Raw genomic sequence first — 17,842 nt, forward strand, 5'->3', positions numbered from 1 at the left:
AGTAAGTAATTACCAGGTATACCACAAGCCATAGGTTTAGATAAACTCAAACCTATAATACTAGGAACAGGAAGTCTTGTTAAGTCCATTGAATAGACTTATACACGAAAATTTCCTTTCTTGTCCTTGTAATAGAAAACTTTAGGTTATTCCATGTGAATGGATCAAACCATAGTTCTATTGGCTTTCCTTCTTAGTTTCTTATCTTGACAATGCATTACTTGTTTAAACTCACAATGGATTTTAATCACTAGTGTCTTCCAAGTCATAATAAGGTGAGTTCCTAGAAACCCTCCCACTACGACAAGGTACCGTGAATTATGTCTAAGAAAACTAAATGGTATTAACCTCTTTGGTTATGTCAAGACAACAGAGGCAGTGGGATCATCTTGTATCGAATAAGATGATAGAACACTTATGGAATCAAAAAAAATTATCTCCTTTATTTGTTACTTTATTTTCAGACTTAGTCATTTTATTAGAAAATTAGTATTTGTTTAAACAAACACTTTCTTATCTATTGACTATGGGATGTTCCACCCCTAATCACTTAGAATAGCTAACAAACATGCAAACCATGGTTAACAGTTCTAGCTTTTCTTAAGATTTCGATTAGGTCATCCATGAATCTAGTAATGGTTTACAATAAGTACCCAACCATTGCATCATTCTGAAATTATATTACCATAGAAGAACTTAGGCAACGACTAGTAACTAATCATCAATATGCAAATCGAATTTCTGGGGAGGTAAGTTTGGATATAATTCAAAAATCAATTTAATGATCTTTGAACTGCATATCTACTAACTATTTCTCCACCCCTATCAGTTCACAAGATCTTTAACCTCTTACCTTAATGGTTTTTCACCATTGCTAGAAATTCTTGAAATTTTTTAAACATTTCAAATTTCTTTGCATAAGGTATAATCTAGAGTGATCATTTTAAGAATACAACGAAAAAACTCATATCCACCCCTGAATGTACATCCATCTGCGAATGAGATGAACTTACTTTCAGTGGATATAGGCATATTAACTCTTTGCAGAGAATAATCTTGTCAAACTACTATGAACAAGATACAAATGCCATAGATTTATAAAATATGGTTGTGTCTTTTGATGACTTAGTTTTAGTTATATCAAAGAGTTCTTAGAATAGTGCAAGTGGATCCTGGTCACAGAATACTAAACTCATATTCCATACAGTTTGAATCCATTGATAGAAAATGGTTATTAAACACTTGTGAAAGTGAAACTGTATTGTATTTTAAAAAAAAAATTATTTGGAATCTAAAATTTAAAGTCAAAGACTTAAATTTATACCAAATATAATGAGTAATTCTTTCTTGGACCACCACTACTAATTTAACTCTAAGTCTGATTTGCCCATACAAGTAGGAGATTTCTAAGATTGAGGATTTATATCATTTTGGGATAGAATTTCGGGATTATAATCATATGTGTCATTTAATTTCTTAAGAGAAAATAGAATGACATTAAATGATTTATAGACTATTCATCCAATGATATGTTATTGAGCTAATTCGAAATGAATAAGCTAAGAGGAATTAGGATAATTTCGTTTTTAAATAAGAATCCAATGATGCTTCGATTAGCGAAAGTCAAAGTAATCTTATTTATATAATCTTCTTGTTTCATATTGTAAATAATAGTCTAAGGTGTCATCAATTGATGAACAGCTAGATGTTGCATTTACAATATTTATCTTTCGAGATCTAACACAATTATGTTTGTCTAATGGTGACAATCCATTAGGGATTTATCCCATTAGAACAACAAACCAAGTTAGACCAACAATGAAGATTCGAAATTAAACTACAATTTAATAACAGAAAATAACATGGTTCAATATAAATTCATACACAATTCAAAAATTATTAAACACATAGCAAGTAGGAATGACAAGTGAAAATACTAAAACATACAATTCTAAATAATTTCCAAGGTTTTCAACAAACTGATATCAGTGTCCCGTTTAGGCGAGAGTCAAAGCTACCATCCATTGAATAGAGTTGTCAGCTCATCTAAAATAATAAATATTCTAGCAACCTTTTATTCGATCAAGATTGGAATCCAGCGTTGCCTCGTTTAGGCGAGAGTCAAGGCTATTCTATCTTATGAGCTTCCACCATTGTTTCATATTTTGTAAGTCAAATACAGTCGCCACCATTAGGGTGATCAATACTATATAAAACACTTACAATGATACTTATCTTTCGAGATTAAACGGTGCTAACTTGCTAATGAACGTTCCTCCATTAGGGAGGATTACTCACTAAAACAAAAGCTATGTAAAACAAACAATGGAGATCGAATGTCCTAATAATAAAGCTCATTATTTAAAGTGTATTTTCTTCTAATATTTATTTTAATCAATTTATTTTAAATATATATTTATTTAATTAAAATTTCCAATTTAGAATGAAAAATTCTAAATATAAGTTTTAATTTCATATTTATAAATTTTACTTAGATGGATATGAATATAACATGAATTATTTCCATCTTAGCAATAATTTCCAATAAATATTTAGAAAAATATTCAATTTAAGTTGTTTAAAAATTAATTTAAATTAATTTACAACTCAAATTTAATTTTTTATAAATATATATTGCATTTCGAAAAATTGAAGTATTTAAGAATACAATTTTTGTAATTGCTTGTTAAAATAAAATAAAAATAAAACCTGGAAAAAATTATTCTAATTTTATGTTGGCCCAAAATTAATTAATAAAATTAATTTACAACAAAAAATATAATTGTCCTATTTAATTAAATATTAAAGAAAAAATTTCAAATATTTAAGTACCATGATGAAAATCAACCTAAATTTTTAAATTTTAAATTTAATTAAATGTATTAAATTCAAGAAATAAATAATTAAGTATAGATGAGACTTAATTATTAATTCTAGTTTAATACTAGGAAAAATATAATTAACTTAGATTGTACCAAAATTCATTATTAAACAATTAATTTCACAATCTATGATATTTTCCTAATTAAATATTAGAAAAAATAAATAATTCTAGAAATAACTATCTAGAATATATTTCATTAACCAGTTGTTGGAAATATTTTACCAAGATCTAGATTTACTACCATGTATGTTTCATTAACATCCTAATATGAATTCTAAAACAATGAAATAAACACATATAAAGTTTAAGAAACCTTACATTGGGTGCAGCGGAATATAATGACTCCTTCCGTTTAGATCTCTAGCCCTTGATTCCTTTCTGTAGCAGAACATAATCAAGATATGAACCTGGATCTCTTTCTCTCCTTCCATGATGCTGATTCTCCTTCTTGTTGTTTGGAATCTCCTACAGTCTTACACACTATGATTGAGATACCACTTGATGTGTGTGGGCACTACTCTATCACTCAAGAATTTCGAAATTGAAGAAGAAAAGAAGAGAGAAGGTGGCGGCTAGAAGATTTTCTCTGAAAGAATGTGATGCATCATCTTTTTCCTTAAGCCATCACTACCTATTTATAGGTAACCACCTAGGTTTAGGTTAGATTTATTTGGCATTAAAATAATAGAAAAATAAATGGTAAATGCTTAGTGTGGCCGGCCATAGGATGTTGGATTGGGCCCACTTTGCAATTTTGCCATTTTGCCATTTTTCCATCCCATTTTCTCAAAAATGCCCATTTTCCAAATTAACCACTTAAATGCCAATTCATATTATTTAATAACGAAAAATTAATTATTAAATAATATTGTCATTTAATATATTTATTAATTAGACATATAAAGTCTCTTAATTAACAAATAAGCCTAGAATCTCTTTTCGTTACAATTTTGCCCTTGCTTAGTGACAATTCATAAAGTAGACATAGTCTAACTTTAGAATTATAATTGATTAATTAAAATCAGTTAGCTAAGTCTTACAAGCAGTATGGTCTCAACTAGTATGGGGACCATGGGCCTATATTTTCGAGCTTCTAATAAGTCGAACCGAATTTACCAAGTAAATTCCCTAACTTATTAATTCCTTATTGAATCCACACTTAGAACTTGGAATTGCACTCTCAGTCATATAGAACGCTATATATGTTCCACGATATAGATACGTCATTAATTAGTTATCCATTGTTATAATCCTAATTTGATCAATGATCCTCTAATAGATGATCTACATTGAATAGGCACTAAGTTACCGTTACACCTTCAATGTATTTTATCCTTAAAACACTTAGCTCCGTATAAATGATATTTCAGCGAAGTGAAATGAGATCTCAACCATTTATTTCTGTTTAGCCAAGCTCGAAGGATATCATCGTTTCACTTCTAAATTCCTATAGAAGTTATAGACTCCATATTTATGTTAGCGCTCCCACTCAATTATACTATCATGTTCCCAAAATGTACGTATCACGCAGACCCAAAAGTAGGCTTAACTAACAAATAAAAGAACATGTATAACACTCTTGAGATCGAACCTAAACATATCAGGATTAAGATCATTTGATCTAGGATCAACGGGTGATATTGAATTGAATAGATATTACGGTAAATTTTAATATATCTAATCAAAGTTCAATATCGGTCCCTTCCGATATATACTCCATACATCCGATACAGGTAAACTTTGCCAATGCCTTGGAAAGGACATAACACTTATCCTGTTGGGTTTTGTGCCCTAAATAAAACTCATTTCAATATAATCAGATTTACTTATTAATAAAGATCACAAATAACATTCTATGTTGCATGGTTCACATGATTTATTTCATGATTATATACATATAATGTATGAATTCTGAAATTCCGTATTTTAATATTCCCAGTTTGATTATTTAATTAAATGATTAATTAAATACGGAATAATAAAACTGGTACTGAAAACAGTTTTCTGTAGTTATAGAATGCAACTCTGTAACTCCAGAGAAACCCAGAAAAACAAACAGTGCATAAAAGTAAAAACACACAAGATTTTTGTACGTGGTTTCAACAATCCTTTTAGATTGTTACTAGTCCACGGGGCCACGCCCAGAGATAAGATTCATTAGATCGGTATCAAAAATACAAAGTAATTGACTTATGCATAAATAGACTCCCTCTTATTGTATGCCGCAAGCTTGATGTATTCCACCTACTAACTGAATCTTGATAAAACTCCAAGAGCTCGAACTCCCTTCGATCACCATGAAGAGTGCTTGAATCCTCCCGATTCAAGGCTTAATGGCTATCTCCCGAAAGCCTATACAACCATCTCCCGAAGGTTGTGTGCTTGTATCCTCCCGATGCAAGACTTCAAAAGCAATCTCCTGAAAGCTTGTAAATACCCTTCTCCCGAAGGTGCACTGATGTTCTTCTTTGTTGTAGACTTGAATACAGACTCAAGACAATACAAACAACAAATAAACAGAGTAAGAGTAGAACAACTCTTCTCTACAAAACAAAGACACTCTTTCCTTAAGATATGAATACAATTCTAAGTGTATGAAAGAGATGCAAAACCTAGCAACTATAGGATGTATTTATAATGAATATACATCTCATAGACAGCTTACATTCGGTCTGAACAAGACCTCAACCCACTAGAAACTTCCCTAAAATAATTCTTCAATCAGTCTAGGAATTTCTGTTTTTGTACCTACAGAATCGTGGGCAGTAACTACAACTTTCCTTTTATAGAAAAGGAAAGTTTAGCTCCGGTTTTCTCTTCAAGAAACCTGATCTTAGAAAATGGGAAACTCAACACAAGATCAGAATAACAGCTGGTTAGCAAAGAATCAATGTGTAATCAAAACTTACCATATTTATCTCAATTTCCATAAATAGGAAAGCTAGTCAACTTTCCTTCCAAGTTTAGATATACACAAATAGGGAAACCATATCAATATATGCCAGCCGAAATATACAAAGAATAATAAAATATTTTTGTCAATTAAATATGCCAAAAATGGAATTAACAATCTCCCCCTTTGGCACTTTGATTGACAAAACATTTTATTATGAGAAAACCTGCATCAAGTGTTAGAAACCAAAGCAAACAGCTTTTTAAAGATACAAGAGTATAAAAAATACTCCCCCTGCATGAAAGCTCTCTAACACATAAAACAAAGAACTTTTTTTTGGACGGAAAAGCTTGCAAACCGAAGAACACAACTTTTTAAACAGAAAAGTGTTAAACCACAAACAACTTTTTAAACGGAAAAGTGTTAAACCACAAACAAGCAACTCCCCCTAAAACCAAGGGTCCAGAGTTGTAACAAAGAGTTCAATGAATCCAAAAAAATAATACTACTCCCCCTTTTTGTCTATCAAGGAGCCAAAGATAACACAAACAAACATGGACCAAGTCATAAGTTCAAATAAACATTAATAAAAAGCAAAAGATAAAAGATTGAACCACTTATTCATCATCATTGGGTCGGAAGTATTTCATGATGCTGTCCATCTTCCTAAGAAGCAAGGCCTGACTTGTTTCCATTCTTCCCAAATGCAAGTTGAATTCTGCCATTTCTGTAGGAGCAGAAGTTGAAGCAGATGCAGCAGCAGGGTCATTTGTAAGACCAAGGGAAGCAGACCGAGCCTTTCTTTGAGCAGCTTTTCCTTGAGGAGGCTTCTCAGGAATTTTGAAAGTGGTTCCAACAGCAGGCATCTCAATTGATTCATTCTCAAGAATCAATTCCTCTTGATCAGATAAAATTTTATAGATTAAGTGAGGAAAAATGAGATTGAGCCTAGGTTTCTTACCCTTTCGAAGAGAAACAATTTGCTCCCAAATCATATCAGCCAAATCAATTTTAGCACCAATTGAAACTTTATACAAAAAGAAAGCAAGTTCATTTGAAACATTTACCGGATTGGAGCAAGGAAACCAATTGGATAGAGCAAACCTCATGAGAGCAGCATGTTGATAGGTGAGTTGAGACATATGCATGGTGTCGGAGAGTTCAATTTCATTATCACCAGAGAGATAACCGAACACCTTTTGACGATCAAACTCCACATCAGTTGTCTCAATTCCCATAGGCAAATTGAGAGCCTCAGCAACATCCTTCACAGTAAAGGAATACCAGTGTCCTCTGACAAAAACTTTGCCAAACATGAAAGAGTCCTCATCGAGAAACTCATCAGTGATGTTAGCATAAAATTCCTTCACAATTCTATCCACATACCCATCAAAACCGATCAAGGTATCTACCCATTGTCTTTCTTTCAACATGTTATACACTCCAAAAGGCTTATGAGCAATAACATTAAAATTTTTCTCCACAGTAAAATTCCTATTCTCATAGAATTTCATATCTCTAGCATGATCATTATAACAAAAATAATGAGAGTGGGGCTTGAAGTTATCAAGAGAAATACCAGAGGGCCTCTTTCTTTTCTGTGGAAGAACAGGATTTGGAGAGACAATGGGCCTTTTTCCTTTGTCCTTCTTTGGAACTGCAGCAGGGACTGGAACAGGTTCTGTAGTGACGAGCTCGATTTCGGTTCTTCACTCTCGGATCCGGAATCATCAACGGCAGTTGATCTTTGGGCACAAATTCTTCACTTGAATCGGACAAGCCCTCGAATCATGATCCTCCTCACTTTCTTCGGTTCGAATCTGAGGAAGAGACCGAAGGGGGATTCTCCTTGAGATTTTTGGCCTTTGAAGATGAAGAAACCACCTTTTTCCCTTTGGATGCAATTTTAGGTTTAACCACTTCAGGCTTTTTAGGAGTGGCAACCTTGGACCTTGTTCGAGAACTCACCGTGGGCAAGGTCACCAAAGCTTGGTCGACATTAGGAACACCATTCGAAGAAGAGGACTTCGACAATGTGTGATCAGATGAATGGGATTCATCATGATCACCAAACTTAGGTGTTGAAGAAGCAATAGGAGAGGCACCAACAAGTGGAGAGGAGAAATTTGCCACTGATTTTTGAGCTTGGGTCTTCGATTTTTTGGCAGACTTCGTCGGAGCAGAAGACGAACCAGAAGCTCCGGTTGCTGGTGCAGACGGCGCAGGCGGGGTGACCGGAGAAGCAGAAGCTGAGCCACGAGAGGGCTTCTTGGACGGTTGGGCATTCTTAGTTTTGGCCATTTTTCTTTGAAACCCTTGAACACAAACACTCTTACACTTTGAAAAATATTAGACCTTTGAGAAAAAAAAAATAGCAAGAGAAGAGAGAGTGGTGATCGTGGGTGAGTGGGTAGTTGAGCATAGATAACATTTCAATGTTAATTACCCAATAAGAAAAAAAATGGAAAAAGGAAAGTAACTTACTTACCTTACTTACCACGTGGGGAGAGAAAAAAGAGGAAACCAAAAAAGGTTTTTCAACAATAGTCAATGTTTCCTTAAATGGAAAAAGGAAACCAATTATCCCCACAAAATCTAAGAAATAAAAACTCCACCAAATCTGAAATTGCCACCAAAAAGGAAACAAAAAATAATTAAATATTTAAGTACAAGTTTCCTAAAAACACCAAAATAAGACAAAATCTCCACAAATAAAGGAAACATTCTATAAAAATACAATTAAAACATGTTTCCATAAAATGAAAAAATAAAAGAAAAATATTTACAAGGATTCGAAAAAAATTCGAAAAGAAAAATATGCCCCCCTTTTTCTTTTATTTTTTCAAAAAATGCCCCCCAAAAAAAAATTTGCAAATAATGAACAAGAGAATACACAAAGACACAAAAAGCACTAATCACCACTTAAGAGCAAAAAATTGTGTCTAAGAACATAATGAAACATAACAAAAAATAACAAGAATTTTTAACAAAGCTCACTTGACAACTCGATCACGAACTCCTTTTTTTTTTTTTTATTAAAGGACAGAAAAATAAAATAACCTTGATATTTTTGCAACTAGAATTCACAATGTCCATTTGTCTTTGTCCCTGATGAAAAATTCAAACTCATAAGAATAAACAGAAATTATTTTATCAAGCTAATGAAGTAATAGAATGAGGTCATACCGGTTCACAGGAAAAATTGACTCAGTCACCAAGAATATTAAAGCACATCAAACAGTATGTAACAGCTTTATAACACCATTTTCGAGAATAAACAATTTTTACCACAAACTGTGTCAAGCATTAGTGTGTGAAAGTGTAAGCAGGGAACATTGCCCAATTTGTCAAAAAGACTTTTTCTGATAAATTGTACCCATAGGAGACGCTGTCACACTACCTCAATGGTAGCCCTTTTCAATGGTAGCGTATCTTCTACATAACTCCTAATTACATAGTTCCAACTTACTCAGAGATGGCTTTCACACATTGAGATAGGTAGCTCTATTCATCCAATGGAGCTGGAACACACAGTTTTTGAACAACATTATTCGAAAATGGTAGCTTACATAACACTGTTTGATGAACCTGAATATTCCTGTGAGGAGTGAACAATTTTCCTGACAAATAATATTACAACATTAGCAATAAAATAATGACTGAAATTCTTATAAGGTTGAAATTTTCTTCTAGGACAAAGACAAGACATTATGAACTCTAAGACAACTCAAATATCAAGGATTATGAAAAAATAAAAGCATTAAACAGTACAAACCCCTAAGGATTTCCTTAGAGAAATAAAGCGGACCGAGTCAAGAGCTTTAGTAAAAATATCTGCAATTTGTTTACTAGTTTCAACATATTCTAAGACAAGAATTTTATTTTCCACAAGCTCTCTAATAAAGTGATGACGAATGTCTATGTGCTTTGTGCGAGAGTGTTGAACAGGATTCTTAGAAATGTTTATAGCACTAGTGTTATCACAAAAGATGGTTACAGTTTTCAAATCAAACCCATAATCTGCCATCATTTGTTTCATCCATAATAATTGGGTACAACAACTACCCGCCGCAATGTACTCAGCCTCCGCTGTGGACAGAGAGATTGAGTTTTGCTTGTTGCTATGCCATGAAACCAGATTGTTTCCAAGATAGAAACATCCACCACTAGTACTTTTTCTATCATCTGCATTACCTGCCCAATCAGCATCACTAAAGCAAACAAGGTTAGAATTAGTGTCTTTTGAAAACCAAATCCCAAAATCAATAGTGCTATTTACATAGCGAATGATTCTTTTCACAGCAGAAAGATGGGATTCCATGGGATTTGCCTGATATCGTGCACAAACACAAACACTATAACAAATGTCAGGACGACTAGCAGTAAGATAAAGCAAACTACCTATCATACTTCGATACAAAGTTTGATCTACCTTAACTCCTTGTTCATCTTTGCTTAATTTCAAAGTTGTGCTCATGGGAGTGTTGGTATGTTTGGCTTTCTCAAGACCAAACTTTTTCACCAAATTCTTTGCATACTTGCTTTGAGTGACAAAAGTTCCCTCATCTGATTGCTTCGCTTCACTTGAAGACCGAGAAAATAAGTGAGTTCACCTACCATACTCATTTCGAACTCCTTTTGCATTTGGGAAACAAAAACCTGGACTTCAGAGTTAGAGGTAGAGCCAAACACAATATCATCAACATATATTTGAGCAACAATCACATCAGAATTAATGTTTTTGATGAAAAGTGTTTTATCAACATTTCCTCTCTTGTAATCATGAGAAAGCAAGAATTCAGTTAGACGCTCATACCAAGCACGTGGTGCTTGTTTTAGACCATACAACGCCTTGTCTAACTTATAAACATGATCAGGAAAATGAGGATCCTCAAACCCTTTAGGTTGTTCCACATACACCTCATCTTTTAACAGCCCATTCAAAAAAGCGGATTTGACATCCATTTGATACAATTTAATACCAAGAATGCAAGCTATGGAAAGAAGTAACCTGATCGATTCCAGTCTAGCTACTGGAGCAAATGTTTCATCAAAATCAACACCCTCCACTTGAGTGTATCCTTGGGCAACCAACCTTGCCTTGTTTCTAATGATAGTGCCAAACTCATCACTCTTATTTTTGAAGATCCACTTGGTTCCAATGATGTTCACAAACGGTGGTCTTGGAATCATTTTCCAGACTTTGTTTCGAACAAACTGATGAAGCTCATCCTGCATAGCTAAAAACCAATCTTCATCCATTAGTGCTTCTTTTACAGATTTAGGTTCTAAAGAAGAAATAAAACATAAAAATTGAATTATATTGGCATATTTTCTTCTTGTAACCATGCTCTCATCCAAGTTTCCGAGGATGAGATCTGAAGGATGATTCTTTTTAACCCTGGAGGATGGTTCCCTCTGTATTGGATCAGTGATTGAATTTAAAGGATACTCAGATTCTTTTGTTGTTGGTTTTTCTGTAGCAACAGATTCCTGCACAGTAGCCTCGACGACTGCTTCTGAAGCTTCGTCAGGTTCCTTTTCCTCAGCAGCAGGCTTTTCAAGTAAATCTTCAATCTGTTCTTCTGTGGAAAACTCAGAAAAATCTTTTAGATCATCAACAACAACATTAGCAGATTCCATAACAGTTTGGGTTCTCATGTTATACACACGATATGCCCTACTATTTGTGGAATATCCTAAGAAAACACCTTCATCACTTTTAGAATCAAATTTACCAATGTAATCACGATCTCGTAAAGTATAACACGCACATCCAAACACATGAAAGTGACTTACATTTGGTTTCTTACCTTTCCAGATTTCATATGGTGTTTTGTGAGTACCTGGACGTAAGAATACTCTGTTGATGGTATAGCAAGCAGTGTTAATGGCTTCGGCCCAAAGACGCTTTGTGAGCTTCTTGCTATTCAACATTACTCTAGCCATTTCTGTTAGAGTACGATTCTTTCTTTCAACCACTCCATTTTGTTGAGGAGTTTTAGGAGCAGAAAATTCATGAGAAATACCGTTAGCTTTACAAAATTCATCATATATGGTATTTTTAAATTCCTTACCATGATCACTCCTAATCCTAACAATTTTGCCAATGTTACAATCTTTTTCAACTCGTAATTTCAAACACAAAGATTGGAAGGCTTCAAAAGTATCAGATTTTTCTCTCAAAAAATCCACCCATGAAAATCGAGAAAAATCATCAACACAACCAAAAATATACCTCTTACCATTTAAGCTTTCTACCTGGATTGGACCCATTAAGTCCATGTGCAAGAGTTCGAGAACTCTAGAAGTATTCACATTTGGGACACTCTTGTGAGAAATTTTTAGTTGCTTACCTAACTGGCATGATCCACATTTTCCCAATGACTCTTTACCTAATTTAGGTAATCCTCGAACAATCCCTGAAATAGACAATTTTTTCAGATTTTTAAAATGGATATGACCAAGTTTTTCATGCCATAGGTCAGTAACATTTTCAATGACAGAATGACAAGTAGCATACGTAGTGAGAGTATAACAATTATCACTAGATCGCAGCCCTTGTAACACAATTTCATCAAGATTATTATATACATAGCAATGATTGCTATCAAAGCTCACAGTATAACCCTGATCACAAATCTGACTAATGCTAAGTAGATTAGCTTTTAGTCCTTCAACCAACATGACATTCTTTAGTTTAGGAAGCCCTTCGAACTTGAGAGTTCCCATTCCCATGACTTTACCAGTAAGACCGTTACCAAATGTAACTTCTCCACAGTGCATTGGTCTTATGTTCACAAGAAATTCTTTTTCACCTGTCATGTGTCTAGAACAACCACTATCAAAATACCACATGTTAGAAGCAGCAGTTTTAAAACAAGTAGAACCTACCAAGCATTTGTTTTTGACAACCCATTTTTGTTTTTGTAAAACATATTTATTTCCAATGTAATTAGATTTAAACATGTTATGCATGGTTATGCATTTAGGTCGAATGTGACCTTTTACTCCACAAAAATGGCAAATAGGAATGAAACGTCTTCCAGTCCCTTTGAAATTGTCAAACTTACCGTGCTGCTTCTTTTCTGTAACGACGAGTGCTTTCTTTGTAGAGACGAAACCTGCGAGGTAGAAACGATTCTTCCGAAACAAAACTATTAGTTTTAATAAGAGTGGTATTAGAAACAGTTGATTTGGAACATAACCCACCAAGACATGATTGGTTTGGCCAGATTTTTGAATTTTTTCAAAGATGGTGGAACCTGGATTTAGCATTTTAACATTCTTTTTAATGTTATCAATTTCCTTGGTTAAAGAAATAATCTTTGACTCTTTTAAAGACAATTCAGAATCACAAAATTTAAGTTTATCTTCCAACTCATTAATGTTGTTACACAAAATTTTATTATCTTTAACCAGGGAGCGATTTTCAGCACAAGTTTCCAACCACTTACCAAACATTACCTTGTAGGATTCAACCATGGAATCCTCATCAATTTCTGACTCATCTGATTCGGATCTGGATTCTTCCTTGTTGTCATTGATCAGGATATTGTTCAAGCAAATGCTCTTTCCTTTTTCCTGCAAATTTCTTGACAAAACACTTGTTAGGACAACCTTTTCTTTTTCATCCTCACTACTCTCAGAATCATCACTCCAAGTAACATTTAATCCCTTTTTATTTTTCTTTAAGGTATTAGCACATTCGGATTGAGTGTGACCAAAACCTTCACATTCTCTGCATTTAATACCCTTTTTATTGTTAGATGAAAAAGGTTTAGAGGGAATATTACCAGAAATGTTACCTTTTGGGTTCTTTGAAAAGTTCTTTTTATTTCCAGCAGATTTCATGAATTTTTGGAAATTTTTTGCCAATAGAACCATTTCATCATCATTTTCATCATCAGAAACAATATTTTCAGAAGCATTAAAGGCAATACCTTTACTTTTCTCATTCGAGAGACTTTGCTTACTCTTTTTCTTGATTTGTTGATTCAACTCAAAGGTTCTTAAAGACCCCATGAGTTCCTCAACCTTCATTTTGCCAAAATCTTTTGCCTCTTCCATTGCAAGCAATTTTGTATCAAACCTGTCAGGAAGAACTCGAACAATTTTTCGAACCAAGACAGATTCATCTAGTTTTTCTCCCAAGGCAAAAAACGCATTAGAAATATCAGATAATCTTTCATAAAAATCATTTAAAGTTTCAGTATCTGACATTCTCAATTCATCAAATCTAGTTTGCAACATGGTAAATCGTGATCTCTTTACATCAGCAGTACCTTCAAATTGAATTTGAAGGATTTCCCATGCTTCCTTTGTAGATTCACAAGATGAGATTAATTTAATAAAGCCTTCACCAACACCATTAAAAATAGCATGTAAAGCCTTATCATTATAACCGTACGATGTTTTTCATCTTCAGTGGTCCAACTGAGTTCAGATTTTACCTGAGTATTACCTTTTTCATCATTTTCAGTAGGTTGAGACCAACCTGTAAGAATAGCTCTCCATGCCTTCTGATCTTGTGATTTGATGAATGCTCTCATCCTGACCTTCCAATAAGGATAATTCGACTCATTCAATAGAGGAGGTCTAGAGATAGAACTTCCTTCTGCAAACAAAGACATCTCACACAAAACAAGTTAAACGGAATAACCTCAAGATCTCACTAAGAATTTAGTGACTTGCTCTGATACCAATTGAAATTTACGTATTTTAATATTCCCGGTTGATTATTTAATTAAATGATTAATTAAATGCGGAATAATAAAGCGAGTATCGAAAACGATTTTCTGTAGTTACAGAATGCAACTCTGTAACTCCAGAGAAACCCAGAAAAACAAACAGTGCATAAAAGTAAAAACACACAAGATTTTTGTACGTGGTTTCAACAATCCTTTCAGATTGTTACTAGTCCACGGGGCCACGCCCAGAGATAAGATTCACAAGATCGGTATCAAAAATACAAAGTAATTGACTTATGCATAAATAGACTCCCTCTTATTGTATGCCGCAAGCTTGATGTATTCCACCTACTAACCGAATCTTGATAAAACTCCAAGAGCTCGAACTCCCTTCGATCACCTTGAAGAGTGCTTGAATCCTCCCGATTCAAGGCTTAAAGGCTATCTCCCGAAAGCCTATACAACCATCTCCCGAAGGTTGTGTGCTTGTATCCTCCCGATGCAAGACTTCAAAAGCAATCTCCTGAAAGCTTGTAAATACTCTTCTCCTGAAGGTGCACTGATGTTCTTCTTCGTTGTAGACTTGAATATAGACTCAAGACAATACAAACAACAAATAAACAGAGTAAGAGTAGAACAACTCTTCTCTACAAAACAAAGACACTCTTTCCTTAAGATATGAATACAATTCTAAGTGTATGAAAGAGATGCAAAACCTAGCAGCTGTAGGATGTATTTATAATGAATATACATCTCATAGACAGCTTACATTCGGTCTGAACAAGACCTCAACCCACTAGAAACTTCCCTAAAATAATTCTTCAATCAGTCTAGGAATTTCCGTTTTTGTACCTACAGAATCGTGGGCAGTAACTACAACTTTCCTTTTATAGAAAAGGAAAGTTTAGCTCCGGTTTTCTCTTCAAGAAACCTGATCTTAGAAAATGGGAAAGTCAACACAAGATCAGAATAACAGCTGATTAGCAAAGAATCAATGTGTAATCAAAACTTACCATATTTACCTCAATTTCCATAAATAGGAAAGCTAGTCAACTTTCCTTCAAAGTTTAGATATACACAAATAGGGAAACCATATCAATATATGCCAGCCGAAATATACAAAGAATAATAAAATATTTTTGTCAATTAAATATGCCAAAAATGGAATTAACAAATTCTATTTAAGTCCAAAACATATGAATTTGTCAATGATTATAGTGTTGTCAACACAGTGGAATATAATCTTAATTATATGTTCAGAAGTTTATTCCCTGATTTTTCAGTTCACTGGATTTAGACTGACATGGTATAATCAGCGATAGATTCTTACACCTTGGATAAGTGTTATGTCATTTCCAAGGCATTGGCAAAGTTTACCAGTATCGGATGTATGGAGTATACATCGGAAGGGACCGATATTGAACTTTGATTAGATATATTCAAATTTACCGTAATATCTATTCAATTGAATATCACCCGTTGATCCTAGATCAAATGATCTTAATCCTGATATGGTTAGGTTCGATCTCAAGAGTATTATACATGTTCTTTGATTTGTTATTAAGCCTACTTTTGGGTCAGGGTGATATGTACATTTTGGGAACATGATAGTATAATTGAGTGGGAGCGCTAACATAAATATGGAGTTTATAACTTCTATAGGAATTTAGAAGTGAAACGATGATATCTTTCGAGCTTGGCTAAACAAAGATAAATGGTGGAGATCTCATTTCACTTCGCTGAAATATCATTTATACGGAGCTAAGTGTTTTAAGGATAAAATACATTGAAGGTGTAACGGTAACTTAGTGCCTATTCACTGTAGATCATCTATTAGAGGGTCATTGATCAAATTACGATTATAACAATGGATAACTAATGACGTATCTATATCGTGGAACATATAGAGCGTTCTATATGACTGAGAGTGCAATTCCAAGTTCTAAGTGTGGATTCAATAAGGAATTAATAAGTTAGGGAATTTACTTGGTAAATTCGGTTCGACTTATTGGAAGCTTGGAAATATAGACCCATGGTCCCCATACTAGTTGAGACCATACTACTTGTAAGACTCAGTTAATTGATTTTGATTAATCAATTATAATTCTAAAGTTAGACTATGTCTAGTTTATGAATTTTCACTATGTTATGACTTGATTATGAAGAATTAGTGTTTTGGGATTTATTTATTAATTAAGAGACTTATGGAGTCTAATTAATAAATATTATAAATGACAATTTTACTTGATAGTTATTTTAATTATTAAATAAATTGTTTGGCATTTATAGGTTTGAATTGAAAAATATGGTATTATTGAAAAGAAGAATAACTGGTTGAAATAAAGTGGAAAAATTGTAACTAGAGATTGGTCCACTTATTGTGTACGGCCAAGAGGTATTTTTGCCCAATATTTTATTCTTTTTTAATCCCTTTAATTCAACCCTAACCCTATTGAAGAATAGTATAAAAGGAAGGTTATGGTCTCATTATCCAACTAATGCCTCCAAAGCTAAAAACCTAGATGAGACCTCTTCCTTCTTCTTTCTTCTTCAATTCGAAACACTAACCCTTTCTTCACACTAAATAATTTCAGCCATTAGTGATAGAGTAGTGCCCACACACATCAAGTGGTATCTCAATCATAGTGTGTAAGACTGTAGGAGATTCCAACCAACAAGAAGGAGAATCAGCATCAAAAGAAGGAGAGAAAGAGATCCAGGTTCAGATCTTGATTATGTTCTGCTACAGAAAGGAATCAAGGGCTAGAGATCTGAACGGAAGGAGTCATTATATTCTGCTGCACCCAATGTAAGGTTTCCTAAACTTTATATGTGTTTATTTCATTGTTTTAGAATTCATATTAGGATGTTAATGAAACATACATGGTAGTAAATCTAGATCCCGGTAAAATATTTCCAACAACTGGCCTCAGAGCCATGGAATGATTTATTTTCATTAAATATGAATTAAAACGATGCTATGTGTTGATTTGGATGGTTTCATGTGGTTTATGTGCTTATTTGATGATAGTTTAGAAATCGTAATATATGTTACTGAAATATTTTTTATTTCGATCTGGAATTATTTTTTCTGGAAAGTAGACAAAAAAATAATAAATTTAGGCTTTTACAGAACCTAATTTGGATTTTTTATGAATTAGTTATGATTTTTTGAAGTTGAACGAAAATATCAGGGTTTGAAAGCACACTCGCGCGCGCGCATGGGACAAAATCCCTTCTGACAAAGCCTTGTCTGAAGCTTCCCCTGTGTCACGCCCATGTTTCTCGGCCATGGAGGCTGCATGCAGCCTCGTGTCTCGGTCAGATGGGCCATTCCTCGCGCGCAGGGTATGCAATACGTACCCCTGTGCACCA

This window comes from Cannabis sativa, unplaced genomic scaffold (genome assembly GCF_029168945.1).
Source record: "Cannabis sativa cultivar Pink pepper isolate KNU-18-1 unplaced genomic scaffold, ASM2916894v1 Contig4, whole genome shotgun sequence".
Taxonomy (NCBI): domain Eukaryota; kingdom Viridiplantae; phylum Streptophyta; class Magnoliopsida; order Rosales; family Cannabaceae; genus Cannabis; species Cannabis sativa.